Source organism: Phodopus roborovskii, unplaced genomic scaffold, assembly GCF_943737965.1.
Source record: "Phodopus roborovskii unplaced genomic scaffold, PHOROB, whole genome shotgun sequence".
In the NCBI taxonomy this organism is placed as follows: domain Eukaryota; kingdom Metazoa; phylum Chordata; class Mammalia; order Rodentia; family Cricetidae; genus Phodopus; species Phodopus roborovskii.
The window spans coordinates 3960825-3981489 of record NW_026126566.1 but is presented as its reverse complement, the minus strand read 5'-3'; the positions used below and the strand labels follow the sequence as shown (position 1 = coordinate 3981489).

The following is a 20665-nucleotide window of genomic DNA, read 5'->3' as shown; positions in this document are numbered from 1 at the left end:
AAATATGACAAAGCCTTAGAAAGAAAACAAGCCGGAGGAACTGAATCTTGTGGGTAAGGGAAGGTTGTAACAAGTCCATCTCTGGACAGAAGTTGGTGTACTGGCTGGTTTTGTGTCAACTTGACACAAGCTAGAGTCATCAGAGAGAAAGGAGCCTCAGTTGAGGAAATGCCTCCCAATTAATGATGAGTGGGGGAGGACCCAGCCCATGGTGGGTGGTGTCATCCCTGGGCTGGTGATCTTGGGTTCTATAAGAAAGCACTCTGAGAAAGTCATGGGGAGCAAGCCAGTAAGCAGAACCCCTCCATTGTCTCTACATAACCCCCTCCTCCAGGATTCTGCCCTGTTTGAGTTCCCGTTCTGACTTCCTTTGATGATGAAAGCAATGTTGAAGTGTAAGACAAATAATCCCTTTCCTCCACAACTTGCTTTTTGATCATGGTGTTTCATTGCAGGAATAGAAACCCTAAGACAGTTGAAAATGATGGCTAGAGACAAATGCTGCAAGCATGAAGGCATGAGTCTAGATAAAGATCAGGGTATAATATAAAATTGGAAACCTCCTGCACTGAATGAAGTCATGAATCTATCAAAGGCAGAAATGTAGAGCAGAACCTTGAGTCAGATCAACAAGCAGTGATAGAATTATGAAGAGTTCAAAGAAGCAACCCAACTCAGTGAAGAGTAGCTAGAGAAGAAAATTGAAGATAATAGTCAATAAATTAGAGATGTATGGAAAGGTAGAATATGAATAATAATAATGGGTTATAGATAATAGATAGATAGATAGATAAAAGACTATATACAGAGAGATGATAAATGACAAATAGCTAGATAGATACAAGCTACATATAGGTAGGGAACTTGTCATGAAGAACAAATGTGGGCAGCTTATTGAAAAAATTATCTAGCTGTTAAATGACCTGAGCATATATTATTTAGGACACTGGTACAGATACTCTGAGACCAATGGCTATTTGAGATGGTGTGGGGAAGATACAGTGAGTCCAAACCACTTCAGCCTTCTGTGCTCCCTCCTTAACACTGGACTTGCTCTTTACCATCTAAGTTAGTTCCTTTTGTTTTGGAATGCGTTCATCTTCAAGTCTGTAGAAAGGGAGATGAGAGGAATGGGGAAACCCTGAATCTGCACACATTCCATAACCATATCTAACTGTGAGGGTATATGAGAAATGTGTACTTCAACAGATTCTGTGCCCAGATGGATTTCAGCTCTGAAGTGTGTAAGATGGGGAGCACGGACAGTGGGGAACACTGGCAGTTCTTGCAATGGATGTGAAGAGTTGCAACAACCCACAAGAACCTTGAGTTTTGCTAATTATTGACTTTTACACAAACGCTTACCTTCCTGCCTCACCTCTTGCATCTTCTAATTCATTGTCCACTCAGCAAGTGGAAATGCTTTTCTAAATTGTTAGTCCTGTGCTTAAAATGGCCATTGGTTCTCCATGATTAGAAACCGTCGGTTAAGATTTGCTTCTTACTTCTGTCCCCCACCTAGCCACACCCAATTTTCCTACCCCACTCACATTTTCTCAACTGCCTGGAATGTGTAGTCTTTGTTTGTTTGTTTGCTTGCTTGCTTGCTTGTTCTTCTGAAGTATTGAGTTCTCTGTGTCCCACTCCCACCCCCTTTTTGTTTCCTTTCTCCACTTGGATTGGATTCTTCCTGTGTTCCTTCAGATGGCATATCCTGTCCACCCTGGTGCTTTCTATGTCTACTCACCATTGTATTTTCTATGTTTACATATTCCAGAAACACCTTAAATTCCATACGCTAGTGAGTAGTTAGCCTCGCTTTGATCCTCCAAGCTATCATTCTTTGAAGAAGAGAATGCCTTTATCTAGTGGTGTGATTCAGAGACCTGTCCTGAGCCAAAGCAGAGTCGGGATTCAAATGTTAGTGAATGACAGAAATCCTAACATGAACAAGAAAAGGACTCTGCTCTGTTATCACAGGTCCCTCTACTGCCTAATGACAGACTCTTTGATGAAAATGGCAGAGCAAATGAGTTATTTTGACAAGGAATGCTGAAGTGTGGCATTTATCTCGGATTCTGAAACAGTACTGGGTGCTGTGATTCTAAGTCTTGGCCTTAGTTAGATTGTTTTTAGCAATCCCCATTTCAAGGAAAGGAAAATTGCCTATTGTAAAGGAAGTATTCACAACCCATTATTTAGCAGGGCTGTAAGAGCTTATTTGCTCATTACCATGGCAACCAACAAAGCAACACTGTGTGGTAGTATAGTTGTCTAGACAGCACCAAATTCATCAGCACCTCCTTTTTTGTATGACTGATTTAAAACAGGCAGGTGTGTATCCAAGGTGCCACTGAGAGAGAAAAGATTATTCTCTCCATATAGCCAAATGAGCGCTGGGGGCATCCTGAGAGCGTCTAAATGGTTAGCATTAAAATCTGCACTATTTGAAAGCATTGGTGTTAGCCTGTGCTTTTCTCTTTTAATAAAGAAATAAAGAATTAGAAAAACATCCATATGGCCTGCCAACTGTGTCTAAATATAGTTGACATGAAAGAAAGAGCTAAATTTTAAATTTTATAGCAAGCTGTGTTCTGATCAGATTCTTCTGGACAAAACACCAGAAAGACACTTAATCCTATAAACCAGACATGTATTCAGTGAAGGATCACAGCATTGTCTTCAATGTGGGAATTTGGGTATAACTCAATTGTCAGTATCTAATAAATTCAGTCCTACTGAAAAGCATGGTACTTCATCACTGAGGCAAAGCACTGCCTGGGACTCTCTTGGTCTTAAGTCTCTGGCAGTGCAATAAATTCACTAGTAAGAGTCCTCCAAGAATGTTCTAAAATGGTCACATGTACATGTCCCCTTGGAACTGACACAACCATCTCAGTTGACCAGTTGAGCTTCTGAGTAGAGCAGCCTGGATATGAATAGAAACTGGTAACTGTGTATGCAGTTTATTCTAATTTGCTGCTAAATAACTGGAGTCAAACAGGGACATTTGGCTTAAGCCTCACATTCATGAAGGCCATCAAATTTAGAAATTTGACCTTGCCTTCAAACAAGTATATACAAATAGAGACTGGATGACAAGATTGGAACCAAATGGCGCTGAACTCAGGTCTGTTATTGCACTTTAAAGGGCGTTGCAAGTTAGTATAGTCTACAAATACCATTGTTATTGCACAGAGAGCATAATTTTAACATGTTTACTTTATGTATGTAAAAGTATTAATTTGTTAAATGTGTAGCATGTTTCAATACCCCTTAATTTTTGTTCATGTCCTAACCTTTAATGAGGTGCTATTTGGAGGTGGAATCTTTCAGGTGTGAGCACATGTAAATTAGATCACAAGACTGAAGTTCCCCAATAGTATTTAATTTTCTTATAAAACAGAAAGAAGCATGGGACCTTTCTTCACACACTATGGGAAGGATATGTGAGGACATAACTCTATCTACCATAACTCTATCTACCATAACTCTATCATGCTGGCATCCTGACCTCATCATCCTGGTCTCTGTAACTGTGACGAATGAATAGTTGTTGTTTATGATGCTAGGTGATGTTACTCTATAGTAGTATGAACTGAGACAACAAGTATGAGAAAAATCTCTGCCTTCGTTAATATGTATTGGAAATACGGTGGAATGGAGCATGCTATGGTCTTTCTCCAAGTTGTCAAGCTGTTGGATCAAGCAGCACCTTTCTGGGCCCCTTAAAATTTGTTATTGATTTTAGGACATCTGTTGGATGACTAATAACACCATAACTTAATTCATGCATGCACAAATGGTTAATGAACCTGAAAAAAGTAAACGAATTTTGGCTTCTAATCAAATTCTCTTAAATTACACATGAAGGCCTATTGAATATGGTTAGTTAAGTTAGCAAAAGAAATCTTATAGAGAAGGGAAATCCAGACAAAATAGAGTTTAGTCATTGAATTGTAAAGCTGGGGAGCCACAAGGGACACTAAATAATCACTTGGTTAGAAAAATTAGGAGGGTAGTAAATTTGAACTGATGGACTGTGGGATATTTTTAAAGGGCTAAATCCAAGAAGTGACATTTCCAAGGTAGCAGAACAGAGTTTTCAATGTTCACCTTTCACAGAAACCTCAGTTAGTGTAACCATCCAATCATAGAGATACATTTGTGAAGTGAAGGAATTTAGGTAAGAAATTATAACACTGCTGAAGAGAAGAAATAAAAACATGCTGAGCAGGGGTATCGTCATAACTGAATCACTCCTCCTCCAACCCACAGCATGTGGCCTGAAGAGAGAGATCCTCCACATACTGAAGAAGGACATGAACTATATTAAACATTACCCTGGAACACAGGGTACACCAGACTGTAAACTTTTCTTAAGTGTGTGCCACATGGCTTCTTGCAGTTCCAGGCCGTCCTGAGAGCATGGGCTCCAATCCTGCATAACTACAAGGTTAGCCACTTTTGACACCCTAATAGCCAATAACATACAAATATATGTAAACTGATATACATGTGGGTATAGTATAAGAGAAAGAAAATATTACAAGAAAGGCTAAATATAAGGGAATGAGGAAGGATTGAATGTAGGTAGTAGACACCAATTATGAAAGAGGATATAAAATAATTGTTTTTCCAGTTTTAATTCTGTCATGTACTTTTTGTTTTGCATGGTGGATATGTGCATGAATTATATTCAATCCAGAAAGTGTAAAGCTTGATGGAAAGCTTCCATTTGGAAGTGTATAGATTTTTGGGTTAATTTTTGTGTGTGGTGTTATTTATTTACAAGTTTTCTATAATTTTTTCAAGTGGATAAGAACAAAGCAACAGTTATGAGTTAGTCACTTTGATGAGCATGAGATCATTTGCAAACAAAATCTATACACATCCAAAGATCCTTCACCATGAACAAGTTGCCTTCATTTCAACAATGCAACATATATAGATCGATGATATATTTAACATTTCACATTAATGAACTCAGGGACAGAAATCATGCAATTATCTCAACAGATGCAGAAATTCTCATTGAATAACCTTTATCATACAATCTCAGGATAAATCAGGTGTAGAATGAATGCATCTCAACACAACAGAAGGTTTATATATCTAATTAATATTAAACCAAATAGAGGAAATCTCTGAGTACTTTCTCTACAATCTATAATAAGACAAGCATGTCCACTTTCTACATTCACTCACTGTATTCCTTAAAGTCTTATCTAGAGCAATAAGATTGAGATATCAATAATGAAAGGATGATATGATGATAAACATTGATTTTCAATTTGATAGGACCTAGACTCACCTAGGAGGCAAGCCTTTGTAACACCTGTAAAGATTTATCTAGATGACATCAACTTCTGGACATGCCTGTGAGAAATCATTTATATTAGGTTAACATAGGTGGGAATTCCTACTTTAATCATGAGTGAAACAATTTCATGGGCTGAGTTCCTGGGCTGAGTACAAAGGAAAAGGTGAACTGAGTATCCGCCTTCAACACTCTTCACTTACTGACCATCACAAGTGTGACAATCTTGCCTCATGCTCCTGTCACCAGGATTTTATAATCATGATGGAAAACACCCTCTTTAAATATAAACTGAAACAAACCATACTCCCTTGAGTTGTTTTTGACCTGTATTTTGTACAATAGTTTGTCACAGCAATGAGAAATGTCACTCACATATGTACAAATTGTAAAGGAAGTGGTCAAATTATCTCCATTTCCAGACAGTCTAATAATAAATGTAAAAGGCCTTAAGACTGCACTGGAACAAATTTAAAACTAATAAATGCTTTCAGTATGACAAAGTTCAGAAGAAAACTGTGAGCCAAGTGTAAGGGGGCATATTAGCCATCTTTAACCATCTTTCTTTTCTTTCCTTCTTTCCTTCCTTCCTTCCTTCCCCCATCTTTCTTCCCCTTCTTATTCTTTTCTCCTTAATTCTCTTTCTCCATTTTCTTTCCCTCCCTATCTCTTTCTCTTCCTCTCTCCCTTCTCCTTGTCCTTCCCTTCTTCTTTTGGTATGTTTTCAGTAGCTCTAACTCTTAGATTCACATGTAATACATGAATGAGAATGGAAAGCAGAAATATCTGTGATGTTTTTTGTTTTTTCTTTTTTAAACAAAAAAAACAAGAAAAACATAGGAATAATGATGCTGGCAGATCATGTAGTGGATTATTTAGTGCATCCCTAGGAAAGTCTAGAAAAACAAATCCCTATTTGGGTTGAGAAATGACACCTTCCCTCAAACCCAGTGAATATTTGGTTAGCAATGGGAATGGAATGGTGCTACAAGTAGTCATTGGATAGGCAAGCAATAGTGTGCACCATTTTTCTATTTACAAAATGGAGTTCATAGTGCCTGTCAATAAATCTATAGTTTCATGAAGTTCAGAAAGGACAAATATGTGAAAGGGATTTCTAAAATGTCATGTACTACAGTTTGCAACTAGAACATGCCCCAAAGATCCACATGACAAATTTGGTTCCAGTCTGCTGTTATTAGGAGATATAGAGACTTTATCAGGAAGAATCTAACAGAGAGATCATTTAAGAAATGCATGGCCTTAAAAGATATTATGGGTTGTAGTGGTTTAAAAGAAAATGGCCTCCAAAGGAAGTGCCACTATTAGGAGGTGTGTCCTTGTTGGAGGAAATGTGTCACTGTGGATGTGGGCTTTGCAATCTCATATATGCTCAAGCCACACCTAGTGTCTCAGTTCACTTCCTCTTGCCTGCAAGTTAACATGTAGGACTTTAGGCTACTTCTCCAGACCATGTCTGCATGCATACCATGTTGATAATGGACAAAGTCTCTGAAAAATATAAGCCCCCTCCAATTAAAAGTTTTTCCTTATAAGAGTTACTGTGGCCATGGTGTCTCTTCACAGCAATAGAAACCCTATTTAAGACAGGGACCCTATAATCTTTCTTCTTTCTCTTTGCTATGGTCATGATGTAAGTGACTATGTCTTACCCCATGCTTCCTGCCATGATGCACCACCCTGCCATAAGCCCAAAGCAGCCAGACCAACTGACCATGATCTGAAACCTTAGTTTTAGTTGTTTTTATTTTGTAATTTCATTTTATGCATATGAGTGTTCTGCCTGCATGTATTTCTGTTATCCCCTTGTGTGTAGTGCTCCCAGAGAGCAGAAGATGAAATAGAATTCCCTGGAATTGGAATGAAAAATGACTTGGAGCCACCATGTGTGTGCTGGGAATGGAACTCTGACTCTGTAAGAGCAGCCAGTGCTCTCACCTGCTAAGCTGTCTCTCCAGCCCTAGAGCCTTTTATTTTTATAAACTGATTATCTTGGGTACCTGTTACAGAGATACAAAACAGCCTGCCACACCTTACAAGCTATTGTGAATATAATATAAAACATTAGTCCATACTGCACTGAATCACAGTAGGTATAAAAATACATAGTTTTAGAGTAGTGAAATTTACCTTTGCTTCTGACAGAGGACCTTAAGTGATGTGATAAACTGAAATAGTCTGATTCTTCTCCTTTTGAAATATATAGGACTGTTGCCATAGCAATAACTGTAACCATAACAGTAGATCACCAACACTTCATTACTATTTAATGACAGGAAGAGAAAGAAGAATATCTTGTCATTTTAGTTGTACAGGAGAATTTTGGTAAGAACATGTTGTGACTTGGCCAGGATTTGCACTCATAAGAAAACACTGAGAAAGCCAAACTGTCCATTTTATAGCTTATTTCAAAGAGCCAGTGTTCCTAGGCATGGTGTCCTCATGTGTCATGTGGAAATTATGGGCTGGGCGGGAAAAATTCTCACGCTGAATCATCTATGTCACCACCTAAGATTCTTGCTATTGTCTTCACCACACTGGAAACAAAAGACTGACTGGTCCCCAGCTAGCTAGAACTGTAGATTCTCTTAGGATTTTAAAAATCAGTTTATCTTGCAGTAATGTGCTGAATGCTACTTATAAACTTTGTTAAATATTGCTTGCCATGCTGGAGATTATTTCATTTATGAGAATGGATGCTGAGTGCCTCGTTATCCTAAGGAAGGGTTATGATTTCATGTATATTTGGTCAACAGAATACGTGCCAGAGACATCATCACACATCACTCAGAAATATTCCAGAAAGTACTCCTTTAACAAGACTGGATGTAAGCATCCACATAACAATCCAGGTGTGATCCCTCTCAGGTTTATTTTCCAGCATTGAGGGGACCAGAGATAGGAGACTTGCTGGCTGCCAGCATAGCTAAAACTCACCAGCTCCAGGTTCACAGAGAGGCCATGGTGTAAAGAAATACAGTGGGGATAATTACAGAGGACACTCAGTGCTCTCCTCTGGTGAATACCATACATACATACATGCACATACCACACATACATAAAACAGTCCCATCATTTCCTATATGTTCTTTATAGCTTGTTCTTATATGCTGCCAGGAATCATATATCAGTGTTTCAGTCAGTCAGTGAAGAGTATGTAATATATGTATAATAGTGGTCCTATAGGATTAGAATGAAACTGAAGGATTCCTGTCACTCAGTACCAACATGGCCATCTCAGGGCTTAGTACAAGGCATCATTCACCTGTCTGTGGTACCACTACATAAACAAACATGCTGTACAGCCAGTCATGTAAAAACTCATTGTGTGCAAAATGTGCAGTGTGGAAGGAATGAGCATGTTTGTGGTTTATCAGTCTGTAATTTTAATCTTTATTTTATAATACATTCCTTTTCAATTTTTTTCTGGTAATGGATTTGTTTAAATTCAATTACAACAAAAATTTAAACCATAAATTCATGTAATAAATTATTTCTGAAACCTTGTGCAAGCAAGTATTGCTGTGAAACCTTTAGAAAAGACAGGTGGATCTCCGTGAGTTTGAGGCCAGCCTGGTCTACAGAGCGAGTTCCAGGACAGTCTCCAAAGGTACACAGAGAAACCCTGTCATGAAAACACAAACACAAAAACAAACAAAAAAAAAAAAAAAAAAAAAAAAGAAGAAGGAAGGAAGGAAGGAAGGAAGGATCAGCAAAGATGTATTCACAGAAGGTGCAGAACAATTGGGAAGCACTGGTTGGTATCTTGACACTTATTCCAGTGAGCAGGTGATGGAGTGTCCTAAGCCCGAATGCCTTCCAGGAGAAGACATGCAGAGCACTCTTCTGGAAACAGGAACATGTCTACTGGGGGACTAAACAATCTATGGCTGTGTATTGTAAAACAAGACGCCATTTATACCATCAGCACCCTTGCATAAATGTTTGCTATAACTCCTGACTGCACAAAGAGATCATGTGACTTGACTGATCCATATTTGCCATCTGTGCCTGTGTAAATACACTCTATGATGAGGAAACACCCCACATTGCATTTCTCAGAATGTGTCCCTGCCATTATGTGATGCATGACTGCAGATCAGTTGACTGCAAAACATGGGTCATACACATTATAAACGCCAATGATTTGATTGACTATATTATAAGGAGTGGCAAGTTTGGAATTTGTTTTTTTTTTTAACATTTTTTATTTAAATTAGACACAATCTTATCTTGCATATCAATTCCAGTTCTCTTTCACTCTCATCCTCCCATTCTCTTCACTCACCCCCCCATCCCACTCCCCATCCACTTCCCAGGGAGGGTGAAGCCTTCCATGGGGGAATCATCAAAGTCTGTCAAGTCATTTGGGGCAGGGCCTAGGCTCTCCCCTGTGTGTATGTAGGCTGAGAGAGTACTCCTTCATAGGTAATGGGCTCCCAAAGTCCGTTTGTGCACTAGGGATAAATACTGCTTCCACTACCAGAGGCCCCATAGGCTGCCCAGGCCTCCTAACTGACACCCAGGGTCAGGAGGCTTGATTTGGTCCTATGCTGGTTCCCCAACTGTCAGGCTGGGGTACATGAGCTCCCACTTGCTCAGGTCAGCTGTTTCTGTGGGTTTCCCCAGCACGGTCATGACCCTTTGCTCTTTACTCCTCCCTCTCTACAGTTGGATTCCTCTCTACAGTTCAGCTCTGTGCTTAGCTGTAGATGTCTGCTTCTGCTTCCATTAGGCTCTAGGATGACATTTAAGGTAGTCATCAATCTCATTATTGGGGAAGGGCATTTAAGGTAGCCTCTCCACTATTGCTTAGATTCTTAGTTGGGGTCATTCTTGTGGATCTCTGGACATTTCCCTAGTGCCAGATTTATATTTAAACCTATAATGGAAGTTTGAAATTTGTAAGGCAGGCTTGCCAACTGGAATCTTTCAGGCAGGAGATGTTCCTATGGTCAGATTTTTTTTCAAAGAAATGACACTTTGAGCTTTAGTCTTTTCAACTGGTTGAATGAGAATCACTCACATTGTCAAATAGGATCTTTAAAGCTGTTATTGTTAATTCTTAAGCTCTTTCTAAAGTTTCTGCACAGCAATGCCTGCATTAGTATTTGGTTAAATAAGGAGGCAAAGCAGCCTTGCAAAGCTGACATAAGCCAACTGTTAACTCTAGAACTTAGTTGCATTGTCCAATATGGTAGCTGTTATTGCATTGCTTGTTTAAGCTGGTGTGCTAGAAGGACAAAAAATCTGTGCCAAATCCAGAACTCATACTACAAATAAAAAGAATGTAAAAAAAAATCTCATTAATATTTTATAGTGGTTATATGGTAAAGTGATAGTGTTTTAGGTAAGTTACACAAATTTCAATTACTTAAATATTTTCTCTGTTTCATTGTACTTACATGTATGCACTATAAATTTTAAACATGAAAATATGGTACATGTTTCTTTTTAATGTTGCTTTTGTAGCCCCTATACTGTAATCTAGAAATTAGACTCTAGAAGATTGACTAGAACCAAATTTCCCCAGTGAGCTTATATTATAGATGGTATTATACACTTCATTTGACAATAGTGTTACCTTGAGTACTGTCAGTTGTTTAGAGGGAAGACACTAGCTTAGCTTGAAGGAATACCTTTTGGATAAAATTACATTTTTGGTCCTTTGGTTAGATAACACTTCATGTCATTTTGTTGCCATGGTTTCTCATCAACAGTTTTCTAATGATTTTAATAATAAATTCTAATAATTAGCATACATTATTTCCTGAACAAGTTAGCCAGATGCCTGCTTGTCTGTGCCTGGAGATCAGATGAATTCTAGGGGTATAAATTTGGTCCTTAACCTTTGTGTGATGACAAGCACTTCATCTGCTGAGTCATCTCCCTAGCCCCACTAAGAGCCATTTTATTAGTGTTTGAAAGACAAACCATATGTCAGTCCAGCTATAAACCCTGGCAGCTGCCAGGATGGAAGAGATGGAGAAGATGAAAACAAAGTCCTGCTTTTGAGTTGGGAACAGCAATGGGGTCTGCAAGCCAACAGCAATGAGAAAGCTCAGTGTCAGGGCAAGCACTCTAGGATTCAGGCTGGTATTCAAAGAAGAGACAGAAAGGGGAAAGTTCCACCTTTGTGTGAGAACAGGAGAAAGTAGACATACTTGGTAATGATCTGTAAGTAACTACACCAGTGGAGGGAACTCTAGTATGTGTAAGAACATTATCCCATTAAAGGATCCCTTCTGTCTCCTTAGCTTGTGTTCAAGTAGATCAGCCTATCTGAGAGGTCTTCTAATCAGGAGACAGACCAGCCCAGTTGATTAATTCTCATGGGAGGGACAATAATATGTAGTGTTCTAATGTTTGGGGCAGATCAGAATGTGATATTACTAGCTAGAGCCAAAGGTAGAACTCAGAATCCAACAGAAAAATTAACTCTTATCAGTTATCTTAATCTGCTCTAGACCTTTTTGTTTGTTTAGGCTTAATTGGATTTAAATTAAAATCTAGGTCTTTTTCCTTTTTCTCAGTTCCTTATTACCAAAAATGGTATCTATTTGGGAGCTGAGGTGAAAGGTGCCTGTTCTTGTGAGAATTGCCAATGAAAACATATGACACTGCTGTTTTAATACATCACACAGCAAAATATGCATCTTCCACTGGGTCACCAGGTATTTGTAGACTATGCTGCATCAATCTTGTGTCAGAGAGGAACTGGTAGGAATGACACTTCACAACCACTACAGACATCTGCTGGGACACATACAGTGTAGGATGCTGTCACCTTGTCCAGAGGCCTGGGAAGTACAAGAGCATCTCTTCTCTGTTCCTCTCACTTCTCCTGTAATGCTGGCCTCTCTTTGAAATGATTTGTATTCCATCCAATTCAGCAAGTACCACTAGTTTTGATGTTCAGGGCCAAAGGGGGGGAGCAAAATAGGGGAAAAATCCTACAACTCTGTGTTAATGTGCCTCACATGACTTTGTATCTTAGCTTCTGCCCTTTCTTACCTTCTAGATTTGGCTAATGTGTTCCTTTTACACAGATTAAACACTCTCACATCCCTCCTTACCAGTACCTAAAAAAAACTAGGGATAAATATAATTCTTTGTTGTCTAACTATACTTTATGTCTATATTTCTGTGGCAGTTATTTTGTAAATATACACTAAGTATCAGTTACCAAAGTTTAATCTCTTTTTGTACATTTTACAAGGATAATTGCTATATGGCTTATAATTTTGTTTTTTAACAATATTTTTTATTAATTCTTTGAGAAAGTCATGCAATATATTCTGAACATATCCACGCATTCACCCACTTCTCCCTCCACCTAATTTTAAGTTCTCTTATTGTTTTCCTCCCATGAAGTTCAATGTGTACTGCTCAACTAGTCCTAAGAGAGAGGTCTTCCCTGTGTTGTGATCAACCTATCAGGGGTCACATCATTAAAGAAAACTGACTGCCCCTCTTCCAGAAGCTTCTTGGCTAGAGGTGGAATGTCATGTTCTCACCTCCTGGCTCCATGGTCCATGTTTAGATTTGGTTCCTTGAGCTTGCACGAGTCTTGTGCATGCAGTCACAATCACCCTGAGTTCACCTACTATATCCAGAAATCTCTGTTTCCTAGATGTTATGTACCACCTCTGGCTCTGACCATCTTTGTTTCCTCTCCCAAGACTCTTGAGCATTGGTGTGTGTGTGTGTGTGTGTGTGTGTGTGTGTGTGTGTGTGTGTGTGTGTGTAATATGGTTATGTATGTCTCATTAATGGCTGAGCACTCCACGTTCTGTACACTGGAACAAGTTGGGAATGGGTTGCCTTCTTTTGAATTGTTGATTACTTTATTTTTTCCCTCTGTAAACAACAGGAGTAATAAACATAAAATGCCAGATACCCGGATCACAAGAATCATCCTTATCTCTTTCTCATTGTATAGGTTAGTGTTTTCTCTTGAAAACTTATTATCAACTGTTTCTATTTGTTCCTTGTATGTATTTCTGCAGGAACTTGTCTAGTCTCAGCCAAGCTTTTCTATGAACCTTCCGGTGTAAAAATAACCACCTCTGAATATCCCTGGCATCCTGCTGCACAATGATCTCTTTCTCTCATGTCTAGTGTGTTTGCACTGGTTCTTTCCACTCAGGCTCCAATGGCCTGAATCTTTAATCACTCTTTTAATGACCTCAAATGCTGCTACCAGCTGCTGTGTCTCATCTCTTATTAGACAAGCCCAAAGCTGTCTTCCAGAACTGCAGAATTGGCTCACTTCTTGTTTCAGGTGGTCTTTCCACTTTTTTATTTTTAAGAAAATCTAGTGGTTTTTTTTTTGTTTGTTTTTGTTTTTTGTTTGTTTTTTGCTTGTTTGTTTTTGGCATGAGTTCTTCTTGTCTCAGGTCAAGCATTCAAGCTTCTGAGCAGCCTGTAAGTCTCTTGCAGAGGAAGGGTCACCCTCTCCCCTTTATAATTTCACCTTGAAACCAGTTGTAGTACTTGTTGGAAAGTCTGCCTTACCTAAGTTACTGTATCCTTATGAGCAACTGGGTCTTATTACTATTGGTTTTATTAATATGGGTACTTGTACTGGCTACCTAGTATGTCTTAAAAACTTTAACTGAATGAATGAGATGAATCATTTCTCTACCTACAGCTACTGCACTGTGCTCAGGAAAAAAAGTCTCATGATCAGCTTAGCTAGTGTGTTCCTTCCATAGCCAGCCCTGGAAAGGGCACCATGACCTTGGCAAGGTTGTGTCATGTATTAAATAGGAAATCAGCTACTTTCCTATTTGTATAAGACGCTGGCCAAAGGAAAGAAGACTGTGTGAGGTGAAGGCAGCAAATGAAAAGACCTTCTGTGAAAGGAATGTTCCTCTCTCACATCTCATTCAGAGGTGGCCTCTCCTTGGAATGAAACACTCAGCAGAGGAGGGATAAAGCTGATCCTGTCCACATGTGCAATGACAAGGAGACAGTGGAAATCTTTATCTTATATCTGAACCTCCTGCTAAATTGAACTGGAAAAACAATAAATGCATAATTTCTCATCTTGGGTACCAATTCTTTCTACGATTTATTGAGAATAAGAACCCAAGTTAATAACCCTTGAAATCATCACTTTCCCATGACAGTCCACATTTTAAGGATGAAGGATCTGAGGTCTAGAACAGTGTAAGGTAACCTGACCAAGATGCCATAATAATAATACACAGACTGTTGTTTGCAACATGGTAACACATTTTTTTTAATTCATGATGCTAATTATATGAATACATTAAAAACTACGCAAAAAGGAAGTGGCTGAAATAGCTGGACTGTGTTATGTATCACAAACATAGTTTAACAGTGTGGATGTGTTTCCAAAATTGCTGAACTTGCTATATCCTCATATTGGTATATGGTGTAATGTTGATCATTTTTGGCATTTAAAATATTATTAGTTTAGAAAAAAAAAACTAATGTCTTGGTGATGAGTCAGGAAATGAATGATTATGCTTCTGGAAGAATGCTGGATCAATGGCAAAGGTAATGAGAGCTGCGACATTTGCTAATTAATCCTGGGATTGGTCATGTGGGGTGGCTGTTAAGAACTGAGGAAACCCTGCAATTTTACCTTCTTATAATCTCACAAGCTGCATCATGAATGTTGGGGGACGACACAGCTTGTGAGATTACAAGAAGGTTAGGATCAAGTGCTTACTTAGCAGTAGCTAGACCATAGGAATTTGTACTAGTTCTCCAAACCTCAGTTGCTATGGGGTAACCGAAGAAGACCGGTTATTCTCTGTACTCACAGTGGAGTGGTATTACAGGAGGGAAACCTCAGCTTAGGGAATTTTTCTAGTAGGCAAAAAGATTATGCACCCTTTGCTCCAGAAAGAGAGGTACTAACTCTATTTTCCAAAGCTACCCACTGTACAGGCATACATAAATGTCTTCAAAGGTCTGAAGCCAAGAGTTTTTGTCCACAAAACATGCAGGGACAAGAGACCCATAGAGTGTTGTTCCCCATCGATCTTTCCTCCATGTCTGTATTGTGGTGGCTGTTCAAGTCTGTGCATGAGTCACTTCATTAGCCACCTAGTATATAACACATGGGAAGAGGTCACAAAGCATCTAATAAAGGTTGCCATTACCAAAACTTCAAGCAACATGATAGGGTCACTCTGTATTGGGGGTCTCAGATACAACTAATGGCACCAATCCCATAAACCAGTAATGCCTTCTGAAGGAAGTCAAGTGGATCTCTCCTTCATATCTCTTGGCCTGGGACATTAATGTAAGTGCAATGCAGTGTCACAGGGTTGGTAGCTCTCACTCCATTGCCATAACAATATTATGCCTTATTTTAGGAGCAGAAACTCCACTTTCAAAAAAATCGACACACCTACATCTTTACCAAGATTCCAATGTAAGATAGTGAAGAACATCTTTATAAAACTTAAACAATTTACTCCTTTCTTTGTTCTTCATCAGACACTCAAAAAGCTGATTACAGTCTTTACGATTGAGGACAGAATTAAGTTTGAATTCTTCAGAACTCTTCTGGTCTGGCTGTCACCTGGAGGGTGGCCCAGCCAGTCTGTCTTGAAGTTTCCTTCAGAAAGAGATATGCAAAATTTCAAAACAGATTTACATAATCCCAGTAGTTTCATACTATTATTTCCCACAATGCAGCTGAGAGATAGGTTCTTTCTAGAGCCAGAAGAGGAAAAAGAAGTCATTTTAAAACTATTTTTATTTTTCATATTTTGTTTTCAGTTCTGAGAATATTGAAAGCGTGGGGCCAGTCATAAAAAGGTAAGACCTGCCCCTGGGCTTTATCCCCAACTCTACTTCCCCTTTTACTCTTAAAGCAGGATTCAAGTTGAATAGGCTTGATCTTAATTTCCACAGCCTGGCCACAGGAGCATCAATCCTACTGTCTCAGGCTCTCTTGTAGCAATGATTTCAGGTCTGTGCCCACCAGGACCAAGTTGTCTTGGAGAAGGTTCCTCCAACTTTCTACACCATAAAATGCTATACTTCCTCTACTAAGAGGAAGTAAAAAGCCCACTGAATATTTTAACAAGTATCCCATTGTTCTGAACATCTGTTATTGAGAGGCCTTTATTATAAAGATGACACACATTTTAATGGATCAAAACTGAAAGTAGAAAACTTTGATTTCAAGAGCTATAACGGTGTGGTTAGAATTGGCTGATGGTCTTCTAATAATGACACCAAAAAGTGTGTCAGTGGAGAAAAACTGCTACTGATAGAGGGGGATAAAATGTCCAACACAATGAGTCTGTTGGGAGCAGGTGGAGTACACACTACATACAGTATAGTCTCATCTGTGACAAACAGGTCAATTCTGAGCAGCAGTCATAGGCATAACCTGAAGCAGTAGTGTGACAACAGACAGAAGCCATGCTGCTTATCACTTTCCTATTCTATGATTGTGGATATGCTGGCTTGTCTGGTAAGATCAGAGCTGTGAGCAGAAAGAGGCACAGCAACTTGATTCTAGTTGGTCTTGTAAAATAACAGGTTCTTACTGTGGGCTTCTATATGAGTAGTCCAGATGTTCGGATGAATAGTTACAATTTCTTTTCATATCTTCAAAGAAGAAATAGCCTATTGGCAATATCTCAAGACTCTGAAAAAGATAAAGCAAGGCCAACCCAGGTAGTTCGGGGTTGGGGGGAGGTGGCGGATGTGTTAAAATGTTATAAGAATGGGCTTGTTTGTTCCCATTGAAGGCATTGATTATGTCTGCTTTATGTTCTGCATTGATGACGCTGAGGCTGATGCCACTTGCTTTTCAGGATCATTGAACCATGGCCCAGTCATTTGGAGGAACCCCTGTGAACTATGAGGATTTCGTTGAGTCAACAACTGTGTGCTTTAGGCAGCTAACCTGGGAATAAGGTTTCCCTGGTGAGTTTTACCAGTGAGGCTAGTTGTGGAATCCGAGCTGATTCAGAGCAGGATTTTCAGGCTGTAGAGCTACAAGGTGTCCACTGATAGGATGTTCACTGCCTACAAGAGCTCAGTAAACCGGCAACTGCTTCCAAAATGTGTGCACCTGGGAGCCATCTGAGGGAAGTGGCAAGTCTGCTCCCAGTCAATATTCCTTTTTCCAGATTTTGCAATCACAGAATGGTTTTGGACCTATTTTGAGATGGATAGTGTAGAGAGATGAGCTAGAGTCAGCTGTTTACACGGTCCATTGCACTTCTCAGCATGCAGTTTTCCCCTGGTAAGATTCCTTCTAAAACTAATGGAACTGGGAAGTAAAGCATAAATCAACTGATTCCAGATGTTGCTTCAGATGTAGAAGCAGCAAACACAACATACTGAATGGGTTCAAATGGCACACTATAAAGTCACACTATAGTACCTACTGTGAACCTGATCCAATCCTTATTGGCATAATTCTTGTATATATTATCCTTTATAGAACTCAATGGGTGGTGAATTGAGCACTGGGATCTAATAGAGCCAAATAAGTTCCCTTTCAAGATATAAAAACATGTTCCTTTTCCTCTGTGATATGTCTTGTCTTATTTCTACTATTGTATCTAAGTAAGGCAGAGACTGCAAATACATCTTGATCATTCTTACTCTTAAGGCAATTTGGGTAGGGAGGAAGAGAACAAGGGGACTTGTGGCCTTAAAAGACATCTAAACCCAAATATATCTTTACATTTTCTTTTAGTAATAGGTGTTAGGATGTGGCTTGTGGTTTAAATGAAGAATTTTGAACAATTTGGGGCTTGCCTAATGCTCTGTATGAGAAGGTAGGATCATCTCATGTATGGGATCTATAGTTGATAAACTAAATGGCACTGCTATTAAATAATCCATCTTAATTCAGAGAACTGACTGCTCCTTTTCCATGATGTCATCTAAGAATCCATGTGCCAAGATTAATCCTAATAATCTACCTCTATTATTTTTATTTAGTGATACATTTTATTTAGTGAATTGGCTTCATTAGCATTGTAAACCCAGGCCACGACAACAGAAGCCAATAGAGTATACAACACCTAAATCTATGTTTCCTCATGAATGTTTAGCCTCTGGTACGTTATATTGGAGACACAGGTAATTTTAAAAGGATTCAGTAGCTCAGCAAATTATCAGATAGTCACCTATCTCTTAGCAGAGGAACAACAAAGTGGGCAGAATGTGAGCCCTCAGCTTGGGGACCTGGGTTCTAGCAGTCTGGAATTAGAATTAGATATCAAGTATTTACTAGGTATACATTTTCATTCATCCATGGTGACGTAAAAGCAGCAGAGGGATAGAAAGAAGGGGGAGGAGGAAGAGGACAGAAAAGGGAAGAAGGAGAAGTAACTTGATGGCAAACCGAGCTTCAACATTAGAAAGAGCAAGTATAAAGGAGGAAAATCTGGGGCTAATGGTAAAAAACCTTAAGTAGATGTGAGAAATCTTAGTGGATTCGTAGACTGAGAAGCCACAGCTTCGAGACAGGCAATCTTTACAGGCCAGTGAGTATCAAACTATCCTGGAAGAACAGGTTTAAGATAATCATCTCTCACTTGGTCTTCTGAAATCTTGTAGCTAGCTTCCCTGATTCCAGACTCCCCTGCCAATTCCTGCCAGAGTTCCATTTATGAAATTCAAGTCTGGCTATGTCAGTATCAGCTTGCAAACCTTTCTTTGGCCTCCCACAGTTAAAGTACAAAGTCCAAGATCCTTTACATGACATTTTATGTCTGGCCCAATTGCAAAGTCTGCTTTGCAATCTCATCTCCTGATTCCCTACTATGTACAAAGTGTTATAGCAACACAGGATTGTATATGTATCTTCCTTCTACATATTGGTCTTTGGTCTTTCATGCTTGTTTGGCTTAGTTTCCTTGCTTGGAATGACCTTGTCTTTCCATGCCTGGGAAAGCACAAGGCTAAGCTCAGCTATCTTTATAACACAGATTTCTAACCAGCACACCATGCTTCCTTAATATCATATGACCTTGCTTAGGACTTTATTCATTATAGGAGTCTACTATAGTCTTTATATACCCCTCCAATCAGCATTTGTTGAATTAATTAATATATTTATGATGTACCAAATTGTTTAAGTTAATAAATATTTTGTATTATGTTAAAAACCATAGGAGGACCCATGTGTATATATACAGCATACATTAGATTCTGTGGGTTATTTACAAAAACAAAGTCTCAACACATGCCTGCCTAAACATGAGCTAAACAAGGACAACAACCCTTCATGAAGAACTACTGACAACTAAGAAATGCTGAAAGCGGGAGAAATAGTCTTCCCCAGGGACGAGCACACCAATTAGTTATCCAATAGCAAGTGGTAACCGATCACATCACACAGACTGAGCAGGTTATATTAAAGAATACATATGTGCATATACATATGCATATGCATGTAACAACAGTTAATAAAAAAAGAAGGCATGAATTTAAAAGATTGTAAGGAGGGGTGTGTGTGAGGTCTAGAGGGAGAACATGGGGAAATTATGTAATTATAATTTTAAAAACAAAAGAAATAATTAAAAATAATGAGAACATGAAGTTGGGAAGGGCTGGGGTGTTGGGTTGATCTGAGAGGCATTAGGGGTAGGAGTAGATGAACGTTATCAAAGCACATTCAAAACATTATGAGATTATCGAAGAGTTAATGAAAGTATTATATTAAAAATCATATAAGGACTCGAGAGTCTGATTACTTCACATTAGATACTTGGCTTTCTTTTTATTTCCAGTGTAGTAAAAATAGTACTGTAATTATGTGGTCTAACCCTGATGTCTATTGAAGCTCTCAACCAAAGGTACCCAAGTGACAACAGGTGAACATTGTAAAGAAAAACAAATAGGCCACAGATGCATTGACTGCGTCCTACCTTCCACTACCGATACTTGCTCCCAAATGTGACATCTCATCGTCTATGCTCTCTCTTTGTACTACTCCTGCTTTTAATTTTTCCTGTGGGTTAGAAACCAAATATCAAAAAACAATAGAATGTTTTCGATCAAAGCCTTAAAACATAACATGTTCATAGACACAACATTTAAAGTTCTGAAGGGATCTTTCTAAACTGTATTTATTATTCCTCTGATCATAAATCTAGTCTCTGGTGAGTGCACAGTATATTCAACCTGAATGACAACTAACATGGACATTTCATATAAAATTACAATAGATGGATGCCCTAACACCCTTTTTGAAATGGTACAATTTCATGGTGACTTGAGTATTGCATAGCTATTTTGTTAAAAAAAAAAAAAAAGTTGACAATGACCTTATCTTATTGTAGCACTGAAATGAAATTAGGTGAA

The 20665-nt window shown here is 38.8% G+C and overlaps 1 protein-coding gene across 2 annotated transcripts in view; it reads left to right on the top strand.

Annotated features, from left to right (window-relative positions):
• Positions 1-20665, top strand: part of Stard4 (StAR related lipid transfer domain containing 4) — a 1044307-nt gene that overhangs the window by 756950 nt on the left and 266692 nt on the right. Inside the window, exon 1 of one of the 2 annotated variants that reach the window (XM_051202354.1) lies at positions 3508-3511. The exons of the other annotated variant lie outside the window; for it this stretch is intronic. The gene's annotated coding sequence lies outside the window, so the exon portion shown is untranslated. Of the gene's footprint in view, positions 1-3507; positions 3512-20665 lie in introns of those variants that run through there. 2 annotated transcript variants of the gene reach the window in all.